The 13,045-nt window shown below is 39.7% G+C and overlaps 1 protein-coding gene across 1 annotated transcript in view; it reads left to right on the forward strand.

The window, feature by feature from the left end:
* Positions 1 to 9,053: 9,053 nt before the first annotated feature.
* COL21A1 (collagen type XXI alpha 1 chain) overlaps positions 9,054 to 13,045 on the forward strand; it is a 109,126-nt gene continuing 105,134 nt past the window's right edge. Inside the window, exon 1 of the mRNA XM_054179943.1 lies at positions 9,054 to 9,123. The gene's annotated coding sequence lies outside the window, so the exon portion shown is untranslated. The remainder of the gene's footprint in view (positions 9,124 to 13,045) is intronic.

Raw genomic sequence — 13,045 nt, forward strand, 5'->3', positions numbered from 1 at the left:
TTGAAATGAGATCTGGCTATCACAGATGCAAAAATTAGACCCTCCTATGGATTCTGTGGCACTCCTCTATTTCATGCAGTTGTGGTCAAAGCACAAAAACTGCCGCAAGAGCTTTGCTGCTCCATTTGTCTTTTCTGGATGACAACAGAACTGCACATTCTCTATGGCAGAAGCTGAGGCTCTGCTGGTGGAAAGCAGATTTCTTGCCTGTCATAAACAGACATAAAGCAGGAAGGATTCACTGGCCTGCAGGCAACATGCTATTTTCTGTATGGATGAAAATTACTTAGGAAATAATGGAAATAGAACTTGGTGTGCACCCTCAGAGCTCTGAAAGACTAGGAAACAGTGTATATCCATGTGCAAATGCTAAGGAAGCCTGGAAACTTCTTTCAATGACTAAAACCTAGCTTTGCACAATCTTTGAGGCCGTTCTCTCAGAACCTCATTTTCCTAATTTGATTATGACTTCAATAGTTCTTTTACCAAAACTTATTTTGACAGCTTGTGAAAGAGTGGGGAAAGAAGCCAATGTGTTTTCTGTTGTCAATGTAAACTGGAAAGTGATTCATGGTCTATCATTTTATCCATGACAGAAGACCAACAGCTCTTCCCTGTGAAGAAGAGTCATACTGATAGGAAATGCAGAAGTAACTGCATCTTTATTTTCACACAGCTTTTCAGGATCATATACAAGCTATACTGTTCTCCTTAGCAAGTAAGTTCTGGTTACTGTTAACCTAGTCTTTACAAGATGAAATTTACCACTGTGCGTTGCACTGGGGAGCTCTTTTTTATTGCTCAAGACAGGGGGTTGCAGATCTGCAAATGTTCTGTATAAATTCAGCTCCTGTGGCAGTTTGAGGAAGAATTAATTTTCACTTGTCATCTGTTTGTTGCTCATTTTTCTTGAACAGATGGTCACATTTCTTTAAGGTTTTTAAACATGAAAAGAGTGACAGACATAACTTGGAGACGTTTCATTCAGTGATCTGTACATTAGTGTACACTGTGTTTTTTAAAATGTAGATCTGAATTTTCAGTGGATGTTAGCATATTTGTGTATATGCTAATAGATATGGGATAGCTAGTTGTCTGGTTAGGATCTTTGTAGCCCTGGCTTATAGCATGCTCTAGGTGCAGAGGTGGTCATAAGCATTTGAAAGAGCTCTTGAGAACAGCCCTTCTTAGAGCTGAATTTCCCTGTTTTTCTAGAGCAAGGAGAAACAAATGGTAACTGTTTTCATGCTGGCTGGCACTGTGAGGTGTAGCATCAAAGCCACTGAAACAAGTACACCATTACCAAATACAGCAGAGAAACTCCGTAAGACCTGTGAGAGAAAGCCTGCTTTTCCTTATTCTGGTGCTGGATGCCTAGGGGATCATTCCACCTAAGTGTGTCAATACCAGAAATATTCAGAGATTATATGCTTATATCTCATACATAATCATATTTTTTTCTAAGTGATTAGTATGCTCATTGTGTACTGTGGGGATCCCCTGGTAGTTGTTTGGAAGTGTTCATCCTCATCCTTTCTATGGACTTTAGTGGAACTTCTTTGCACATGCCCTCTAGGCTGTCTGATACCATTGATGAGACAGACTGCTCTTCTTAATTTCTTCTTTCCTAGGGCCACAGTTACAATTTCTTATTGTTTATGTAGTTAATGAGTCTTAGTTTATACAATAGATGAATTCTGTGAGGATTACATATTCCTCTTTGGTGAGGTGTTGGAACAGGCTGCCCAGGGAGTTGGTGGAGTTGCCTGAGTTGCCATCCCTGGATGTGTTCAAGAATCATGTAGATGTGGTGCTTCAGAATATGGTTTAGTGGTCATGGTAGTTGGGTTACAGTTTGACTCAATGATCTTAGAGGTCTTTTCCAGCCTTAGTGATTCTACGATTCTAAATGTTCCTAAGTTAGTATGGTATCAACACAAAAAATGGTGCTTAGTAGTTGGTGATCACAGAAGTTAGTCAGATTCTCAAATGTGAAACCAAACAGGCAGCAGCTGGCTCAAAAGCAACTGCAGCAGTTCCTGAAAGCCTGGGATTTACAAGTCTCCCTGGGGCAGTTGTGAGCTTAAATTGTTACTAATTATATGCAATCAATTCAGTCAGTTTTGCAATCAATGGGAATGGATGTGAGACTTGGGATTTCATTTAACATGGATAGCCATCAAGCAGCTAAGAAACATAAGAATAATTTTCATTTCCTGCATTCTGTGGTATAATGCACGGCTACCAGGACACCACAGACAGAAGGTAATGAGAGACACAGTTTCTCAGGAGGCTTTGCTTTAAATTGAGGAATAGACATTTTGAGTTTTTTATTGCAGTACAGTCAGCATAAGGCAATTAAGGTTAAACTGGAGAGGGAATATATTTCAGAGGTAAATAGATATGGAAAACAAATTAGCAGCTAGTTGGAAACATGTCCAGTTTGTAAATGTAAGTGTGTGGCTGTAGGAAAAAAAAATATGGAAGAAAATATTGAAGTGGGGTTTTTTGTTTGTTTGTGGTGTTGGTTGTTTTTTTCTTTTTGTTTTTGGGTTTTGTGTGTGTTTGTTTTAAACAGTTTAATTCTCTCTTCTTAGGGAGAATTAAAGCAGGATGTGCTCGCTGTCACTGCTCTTAATGGTGTCTGGCAATGAGCAGGTCAGCACTAATGGCTGGATCTGAGTTCCTACAGAGTTCTAAACCCCACCATTAGTCATTCCCACTTCTGTTAGGGCTGTTAAATGCTTCTGTGGAGCAGAACTGGTACAGATGCACCAGGGCTGTAATTTGTGTCTAGCTCTTTCATGCTCTCCCAAGCTGAGGGGAAACCTTCTGGCTCCTTTCATGGCTGGACAGATACATGTAAGAATCAAGCCAAACCTGGGTTTTATTATTTGACTTACAAAGATAAGAATCATAAACCATAGAATCATAGAAGAAAAGCATAGAATTAAAACAGAGGTTCACAGAATTTCAGTTATTTACACATTCAAATGTCTATGTGGGTTTTATTTATCCAGAAAACCTGGTAACTACATGCATAACATGTTGTCTGCACTGACCACTTATGCCAAGTTGTCAGCATGCACACACCTGTAGGCAGTGGGCTTCTGTGTTCATGTCACCTCACTAAGGTAAAGCCCAAACTGAAAGTTGGGATGAAAAGAGTTGTGGAGAGGATTATTTTCCTTGAATTGGTGACATAGACACACCTGTAACACCCTCATTTAGCATGTAAATATTTTGCTTGCGGATAAATGGTACCTTCTAGTTTTGAATAATACAATCCTGAGCTGAGGGAGCTGGGATTGTTTAGCCTGGAGAAGAGAAGGATCAGGGGTGACCTCATTGCCCTCTACAACTACCTGAAGGGTGGTTGTAGCCAGGAAGGGGTTGGTCTCTTCTCCCAGACAACCAGCACCAGAACAAGGGGACACAGTCTCAAGCTGTGCCAGGGGAGGTTTAGACTCGAGGTGAGGAAAAAGTTCTTCACTGAGTGAGTCATTTGTCATTGGACTGGGCTGCCCAGGGAGGTGGTGGAGTCGCCATCCCTGGAGGTGTTCAAGGGGAGATTGGACGTGGCACTTGGTGCCATGGTCTAGTTGTGAGGTCTGTTGGGACAGGTTGGACTTGATGATCCTTGGGGTCTCTTCCAACCTTAGTTATACTGTGATACTGTGATAATATTTGACAATCTGTTTATCTCAATTTGAGGTCCTCTAATGCCCATACTCCGCATCTGCTCTTTGAGAAGTCCCATGAAATTATGGGCCGGAACTCAAGAATTCTTTATTCTTACCACTTGACTATGAATTAAGAATTAAGAATAAATTCAGTTAAGCTATGACACACAGGGGAGGGGGAGCTGCACGCCAGGCACTCCCAGAGCAGCGCTGCCGAGCGGCTGCTCCAAGCCACCCGCCAGGCGGCTGAGCAGGGGTTCCGCTGGCTTCTCGGTGGCTTTCCCCTGGGTCAGGCAGGGGACCTGCGGGGCCAGGCAAGTTTGTTCTATACAGAAAGAGTGATTGCCCATTGGAATGGGCTGCCTGGGGAGGTGGTGGAGTTGCCATCATTGGAGGTTTTCAGGAGAAGACTTGATGGGGTGCTTGGTGCCGTGGGTTAGATGTTTGGGTGGTGTTGGATTGGTTGATGGGTTGGACGCAATGATCTTGAAGGTCTCTTCCAACCTGGTTTATTCTATGTATTCTATGTACATTTTGTGTTTTGGTTTTCCTGTGTGCATAACAGGACTAAACCTATTGAAAATAGGAGGATATATTGAATACTAGGAATAAATATATAAACATAGTACGTGTGTGGTAGGTTGAGAGAGGGCCCAGCTCTCCCTCCCCCACAGAGTAAGAAACCATGGCTAAACTCAGTTGGAGAAAGCAGACTATATTTACAAGTGTATATGGAAAGCAGGTTATATATAATACAATATATACAGGTATTTGCAATATATATACAGAAATATACAGCAAAGAGAAATAACACAACAAAATTTCCTCCTCAGGGAGGGTTTCCCTCCCTGTAACCTCCTCTCTCCCCCCCTGACCTCCCTTTTTTCCCAAAAAGGGGTTAGAGAGAAAGAAAGGCAAGTTATTAAGGAAAAGAGTTGTTAGTAAGCTTCAAAAGCCCATGCAGGATTAGTTTTTGCTTATCTCAAGGTCAGCTCCAGCTAGTTCGCTGAGAAGCAGGCAGGCAGAACAGGCTGAAACCCAAACTCCCAAACTGAGAAAAAATTCCAACTGCCCTACAATTTAAAGTTGCATTTTGCCCCTTCACCAATGAAATCAGAGTGTTTTTGTTCTAGTACCGAAAACATTCAGCCAGTGTGCCTGCACTGTCTGTTTCTTAAAGGCACATCCTCAAACGGTCACAACGTGTTAAGATGCTATGACATTTACAAATGAAACTTGACAATTTAGAGCCAGATACTTTATTAATATGTTAAGACAAAATGTATTGTTTTCCAAAATCTTACTGAATAAAAGCCATCAGGACTGTTGTCATAATAAATATCGCAGAGAACCAGCACACATAAGTTGAAGTGGAAATTATCAAAATCCAGAATTTGAAAAAAAAAATTTAAATGAGCATTTATGGAGATTTTAAAATGTTCTCCATGCAAGACATTTTCTTCTAGCTTTAGGAAGAATTTGGTTTTCAAGGTGTATATGCTAAAAGAGATTAAAAGATAGTTTATTATGCATGCTTATAATTAAACTAAAAATATTTTTAAACTGTCCTTGTGTTTAGAATTCACTTTTAACTAGTTTTTCACATTTACTTTGCTTCTGTGTTTTTGTAAAAATATTCTTCATGTTGTACAGCCAGAAGTGCTGAGCAAAATATTAGTGATCATCATCGTGGATGATTTGTAGGTTGCTTGGATCTCTGTAAAGTATTAATTACAAACACTGAAAGCTGGTATGTAAGCCAGTGAGTAGTTGGGATTTGAAATTAGATGCCCCAACATTTATATTTAATTTTGAAGGGAGAAAGAGACGTTGAAGGAACTGTAAGTGAAGAAATGTTTTTGTTCTTTTTCCCCTGTTGCATTCATCTAACCTGAACTCCTTGCAAAAACAATTGAATAAAGCCAGGAAGAGCTAAAGAACTCTTCCAATGGTGTTATGACAAGCTATAATTTAGTGCTACTAGAAGTGAGTTATTTGTTTAGGAAAGGAGACAAAGCTTGAAGGGGCCATGGACAAAACAGAACAGGGAGGACTTGATGCCAAGGCCACTCCACGGAGAACGGTGTTCCTGGATCTGGCTGTCTGCCTGGCACTACTCCATCCATGGGACCACTTGTGGGACTTGCTGTTCTTTTTGAATGAAAGTACAACAAACCCCACCAAATAGTTAGAATGAGGAGAGGTATATGAAATTGAGCTGACACAGCAGGAAATCATTATAATGAACACATCAGAAGGATCTGAATAGGAACAAAATGGCAAAAAGCTATTCCTCAGGCCAGTGAAAATGCACTAAAGAAGACTTCTGGCTCACTGAATCCGAATGTAACTTTACAAGGAAACTAATTTAAAACTATAAGATTGCAGACGTTTGATTGTAAAAAAAAATCCTTATTTTTTAAAAAGTTATGTTTAAAAATAATCACATTTGAATATTTGGGCTAATGTAATTTTAGCCTTAGCTGGATAGTGAAAGGAGGTAGTACAGCCAAACATTGTTAACCAGATAATTACAGGAAATTTTGGAGGCGTTTTGGTGAGATTTTTATGATGGAACTGTTTCTACTTTATTTTCCTAATGTTTCTAAAGCACAGGGACGACTCTTTCCAGAATAAGAAGCGTGTGGCCAAACCTCATCTTTTGCAGACAGCATGAGGAAAAAATATGTGAGCAACTGCCCCTTCTACAGAAACATGCTGATGAGTTCCCTGGGACCTAGGGATATTCCTGGATACCCTGGGCAAGAGGTAAATGTAGTGGGAGAGAAAAATAGGCTATTTTCAGAAATCTAAATGTAGCTTAAGCACTGTATGACATGGAACTTGAATTATAAGGAACAGGAAAGACTTTCTTTGGTGTAATGTTATGCTTGATTTTGTTCTCACTGAACAACAGCTGAAGTGACTTTTCCATTTCATTCAATAGGAATATGGGAATTTGTTTTCCTTCAGGGAAAACAAACACTGAATAGCTATGGAATAAATTAGAAAACTGCAAAACAAAATACCCCAAACAAGTGCTTGCGATGATTACCATGATAACTTTAGACTTGAGAAACGGGCAGTGAACTTATGGTAAAAGATCAGATAAATCCCTTTTAAGGTTATTACAACCTGAGCAATAAACTTTTTCTAAAAATCTAGCTCCAAATGATATGCAAGAATCTTAAAACTTTCTTTGTGTCCATATTTTTAACAGCTCTGAAAGTAAACAGTGACTCATATCCAGAGTACTCATCTCCCACTAATCTAAAAGATCTCAGGGGGCTGTAATTTACCTTTCCCTTTCCTGGACAGTTGAGGCATCATAATTTCATAGTTGAGTAATATTTTCTAGCACCTGCATCAAAGAATACCACAGAAGAGTAAATTCAAAAGTGGTTGTGTTCATTACTGTGCTGAAGCCAAAACCTTGTGATATAGAAGAAGAGGGTTTAAAAAGCTTTCAGCAAAAATACATGCGCTATTTATTTCTGCCTTTATATAACTACATATATGTTCTCTATATACTTTTGTTACTCTGTTGCTGTTTACAGTGTTATGAACTCTAAACAGGTGACATTTATTATGGTAATGAGGTATTTTTAGTTATGGTTTCCAAAGATAGACAAAATACTCTTGAAAGTGGAGTGAAATGGTAAGAGATTGTGTGCCAGGTTTGGAAAACAAGCAGACAAATAACTTTCTTTCACTTTGCAAACTTTAGGTTACCACCTCATAGAGACATTAACATGTCATAACCTAACTACATTTGAAGTAATTTAATAAGGATGAAAAGTACCCATCTACTTGTAACTTCTATCCTTGCTCTGACTCCTGTTTACACACATTTCAGTGTGGGTAGCCTACAGTGCCAAACTGAAAGGACTCATTATCTCAATTTATTTTTTTGTGTGCTGTGCAGTTGAATGTCTGGGGTTTTGTTATTTTTGTTGACTGTTATTGGTTTTGTTCTTTTAAAGAAATGTGGCATGGCTTTATTGTATGTTATTTCTTTGCTTTAATCAGTCTTTGCCTTCCTAATTCCTTCATTTTTCCTGAGCTGATTTTAATATTTCTTCTCTACCTTTTGCTGCTGTGGCCTCTGTTCCTCTACAGGCAGATGCCTCTCCATATATTTCCACACCTCTTCCAAGCCTCATTTGGGAGGGCAGCAGAGGGTTTGGACTAGTTGGCTTTGAAGGTAACTAAGGCCCAAGGCTCATGCAATTGTTGGTTAAAATATTTTGTCACTTGTCCACTCTTTTTTTTTTTTTCCCTTTCTTTTTTCCAGCAAAGCCTGCTTCCTTAAAAAACCCCGACATAACAGAGATCTTTTGCTCCCAGTTAAGCTGTAGCACAGGATTGTTATTAAGAATAACACATGTGAAGAAGTCATGCGAAGTACACTTACTGTGGTGCTGTTTGCTATGCATTTCCCACACTGTCCTTTGTATTTCTTTGTCAGGAATGTCATGGAGATATACCATACCTGGCATCCCAACAGCAAAACTGGCTACTTGGATGACTGTTTGCACTGTTCATGAAACCCAGGGACAGAAATTGCTCTCTACAACTACGTTATTGCTCTCTACAACTACCTGAAGGGAGGTTGTAGTGAGGCAGAGGTTGGTCTCTTCTCCCAGGCAACCAGTACCAGAACAAGAGGACACAGTCTCAGGCTGTGTCAGGGGAGGTTTAGGCTGGAGGTTAGGAGGAAGTTTTACACAGAGAGAGTGATTGCCCACTGGAATGGGCTGCCTGAGGAGGTGGTGGGGTCGCCGTCGCTGGGGGTGTTCAGGGTGAGGCTTGACAGGATGCTTGGTTGCATGGTTTAGTTGATTAGGCGGTGTTGGATGATAGGTTGGACATGATGATCTTGAAGGTCTCTTCCAACCTGGTTTGTTCTATTCTATTCTATAGAAAACACCAATTAAATCTACTTTCTTGCTTGTAGTGTTTATTTTCATGAGACTGCATCACTTACACTGCTTTCCATTCTCTGTGTGGCCCAGAGAGCACTCTGGGAGACAACTCTGCAACAGGTACATGTTAACATCTATAGCAATTTCATCTCACAAGGCTGGTTGCACTTGTCTGCTGGATCATATATTTCCTACAAGAATATTTTTTTCTCTCATGAGTTCCAGTAACAGCAAAATGAAAAGCTTGTACACTGGGTTGGAGCATTTTAAATGATTTTGTATATATGAACAGTTAATGTCACTGTTTTATGCAGTGCAGTTTTTATACCATTGTATCCTCAAAGAGGGTGGTTTAGTGTTTTCAGCTCTGTTAATTTTTATTTTTTTTCCCCCCACTTCTCCATAGCTGCTAGATCCTCCTGCAACTTCTTGGAAAACTCATGCATGCAAAGCTGCTCACAGCACCCTGACCACAGCAGCCCCTCCTATGGGTGGGCAGGTGGGAGAGAAACACAGTATGTATTGGGGCAGGGAGAGAGGTATTTGGGGGAAGCTTTGTAGTCTTGAACATGGGGTTGGAAAGCAGACAATCTGTTAACATTCCTGATTGTCATGCTATCATATGCAATCTAGCAAATTATGACTTTAGGTAAGTTATTAGTTGGCCTCTCTTTCCTTATCTGTGCATATGTTCCTACAGATCTTCACAGGAGGTAGAATATAAAAGTTCAGCATGGTTGTTTCCCCCCAGCTCTTCTATGAAGTAATGTCTTTACTCTCAGTTGCAGCTGTAAGGAAAGTACTTATGTACAGGAGAATATGTACATACCGAATGTAATATTCTTGTATTCCAGAAGGGCCAATCCATCTGTCTCCACTTTGTGATCCTCAGTTGAAGTTCATTCTTTAAATTATTAGTTTCTGAATCTCCCTCTCTTTTCCTTACTGTTTATCACATACACAATAGCAAAGCTGCTCTTCCTGTTGCCCTTTGAAACTCTGCACAGCCCAATTGCTATGATCCTGGTGTAGAATGAACCAGTAAACACAATAGAAAATGTCATTCCTTGATTGGAAAGCACTTCTACTCTCTTCACCATCTCCTGCTACCTAACAGCAGAACAGGACTCAGTTCATGCTTGTTAATACAACATTGGTATATGAGATCTGGAGAAACAAGGCCATGGGGTTCAGGAAGGGTTATGTTCATACAGCTGAGAGAGTCTTTATTTCACTGTTTTGGCTGCCAGACCTGTTTCTGTAGAAATGACAGCTGAGATATTGCATTTTTTAGATATATCTTCCAGCTTGAGTTCAGGTTTTCCCTGATGAACCATAAACTTGAAGCTACTGGACAAAGGGAAATGGAAGTTTAATCTTTTTAGCTGCTAGCAGACATCCTTCTGTTCTGGTCTTCTCAGCATCCCTTTCCTCAGTAAAGACTATTAAGGGAGAGTGGAAGCTGAGAATAACAACTGTTCCCAAACTTTTCCCTTGGGGATGTAAGGCAAACTGGAAATACATGTCTGCAAGTGACATGAGATTGAGTTACGAGCATTAGACACAAATAGGCAAAAAGGATCAGCTGGTTTAGGAAGGAGAGCATGGCCTGCTGGTGAGAACAGGGGTTTTAAATGCTTTAATGAGGCAGATGAGGATTTCCCCCCACCCCTGCAAAGTTATGTGTTTTGAGGATTTGTATTCCTGGGTCAATTAGAAGTCAGAAGTGTATACTACTCTGGACTTCTGCATGTGTGTTGGCACTGCCCAGAACTGTATGCCATTTATTCCAGAAATAGCATATTTCATTGTCTTTAACCTCACCTCAGCAATACTGTGGGTGCAACTGTTTCCACCTTGGAGGCATAAGTTATGAACGAGTCAAAGAAGGAGGTGATGGCTTGTTGAAGAAAACAAAATATTGCTTGTTAACGTGAATGCCCTGCATGCCCTGAAGGTAAGAAGCATAATCATGGTGTTCTGAAAAACTATTGCAACCTGTTCAAATGTCTAATAATAAACAGCTAATAAAAACAGAGCTGAATTAAGCAATTCAGCTTTTGTATCAATACATATCTATGTAAGCAAAATGAAGGACATGCAATATGATCAGAGCCTTATCAAGGTTTTCTCTTAAAATATTGTTCTCTATTATTCTTTTGGGAAAATAAGTGAGTACAATATGCATTTATACTTTCATTTAACAGTAGTCTTAACACCTCCATTTCCCCATTTTAGTGAAGAAAAGCTCAGTCAATAGACTGATCTCTGCCTGTGTGTGTAATAGGTGGAGATAAGAGACTTAAAACAAGCTTGCTTGTGAGTCCCTGTCCTATAAAGACTTAATTATTCACACAACAACTGTTATGGCTGGTCTAATGGTCAGACTTGATGACCTGAAAAGTATTTTCTGACCAAAGAAGATGTTATGATTCTATGATTTCGCAGCTTGACTTTCTGGTTTTATATCTGGTCTTTCTGGTGGAAGTTAAAGTAACATCAAGGATTCCTTCATTGGTTTATATGAACTTTGCTAGGTTTTAAGAAGCTTTTTAGATGGAAGAATAATTTAATGACTGTTTTAATTAAGAATGTCCTTCATAAGAATGTTTTCTGTGTTAGACAGTAAAATCTTCCCATTTTTGGAAAAGCCCAACTCAAGTCTGATTTTATTTATTATATTACAACTTTGCATTGGTTACTAACTCAAAACACAGAATAGATAATGCTGCCTTAGCTATGGCTTTTAGAAGTTTTGTTGACTTTAGTATGTGGGTCTGTGTGTTCTTATTTCATGATATTTGATCTGCTGTTAGAAAAATCAACTTCCTGAGGACTTTTATCAGGCAGCTATTGTGGGAGTGACTGCTCTGTTTCACAAAGTTGAGTTAGTTTTGTTTCACAGTACATTAGAGGTTGGAAGGGACCTCAAGAGATCATCAAGTCCAATCCCCCTGCCAAAGCAGGATCACTTTAGGGTGGTCCACACAGGAATGCATCCAGGTGTGTTTTGACAGTCTCCAGAGGAGACTCTACAACCTCTCTGGGCAGCCTGTTCCAGTGCTTCATCACTCTAACTGTGAAGAAGTTTCTCCTCATATTGAGGTGAAATCCTTTATGTTCAAGCTTGTACCCATTGTTTCTTGTCTTATTACTGTGCACAACTGAAAAGAGCTTGACACCCATCCCTCAGATATTTGACAATACATTGTATGACAAAGGAATATTTTAATCTCTCTGTAAAGATGTGAAACTGAGGAGTAAAAGGACCATGGTGGGGGAAAAAAGTCACTATTATGGTATTCAAAAAACACACCAAACCCCCCCAGAATTTGTTCCAGAGTACTTGGCTGTGCACAACCCATTTTCCCTGTTCTGTCAATCACATCTTTGATCTGATACTCACACTGGAAACTTATGCTTGGTGGCTGTTCATGAAGACCCCGGTATTAGCTACCTGCTCAGAATCACACCAACACAGATATGTTTTCTAGGACATCTTTTAAAATAAAGCCTAAAAGGAGTTTTCATATGAGCTATCCACTGGGTGGCAGAAGTAGATCAGAAAAAACTTACTCAACTGTAACATGAGCCACATACAAATCTTGCCACCGTTTAAACTGTCTTGTAACAGTGTTATAGGAATCCTGCACCTGAGCAGGACATATTTGAAAATAACATTTCTCATGAGATAATTAGGCCTTTTTTTTTATTTTTTTAACTCTTTTCCTCTTACTGCATGTAAGCAGAAGTAGACTCTTGCATGTGTATTCTCATTCTTTTGCATGCATATATATGTTCTCATCTTTCCTCTTTGCTCACCAACTACAGGAGAGCATTTTCAGAAGGGAAACTGGCCTGGGGTGCCCTGCCTTTGCATTCCTTTCTCGCCCGTTTTGTTGGAGGATGCTGAAGCTGGAGGCTTTGCTGCTCTCCTGCTTCTTCACTGTGCAGACCTTGCTACTTTGGAAAAATGACACAAAGAATCTTAAATCCTAGCCTACTCCAGTGTTGCTATAGCTAAACAAATCTGTTAATATTGCAGATAAGAAAATTTCTTCCCGAAGTACACATTCCCACGTGATCCAGATCCTTTTACCAGTAGCTGTCCCTTTATCTTGCCTGGATTTGCAACTCAAGGCAGATTTGCCTTCTTAAGGGAGATGATGGACTACTTGAAAATAATAGGTAAGAGACTTAAAGGAGAGCTGACAAATTTAATAATGATTAACACCCCTCACCCCATATGGTTAGTACCCCACAACTTTTAGGTCAACATGGTGAATATGGAGGTAAAAAGGGCAGAGGTTATTGACTAGTTGACTTTGAAGGCAACCAAAAACTGAGGTAAGTTTTGTCCTGGAAAATGTTCATCATAGAAATAAATTTAGAATACAGTCTATATGCTTCCTTTGGCATGTGTATTTCTGTCAGAAG

The sequence above is a fragment of the Dryobates pubescens genome, chromosome 3, assembly GCF_014839835.1.
Source record: "Dryobates pubescens isolate bDryPub1 chromosome 3, bDryPub1.pri, whole genome shotgun sequence".
NCBI lineage: Eukaryota > Metazoa > Chordata > Aves > Piciformes > Picidae > Dryobates > Dryobates pubescens.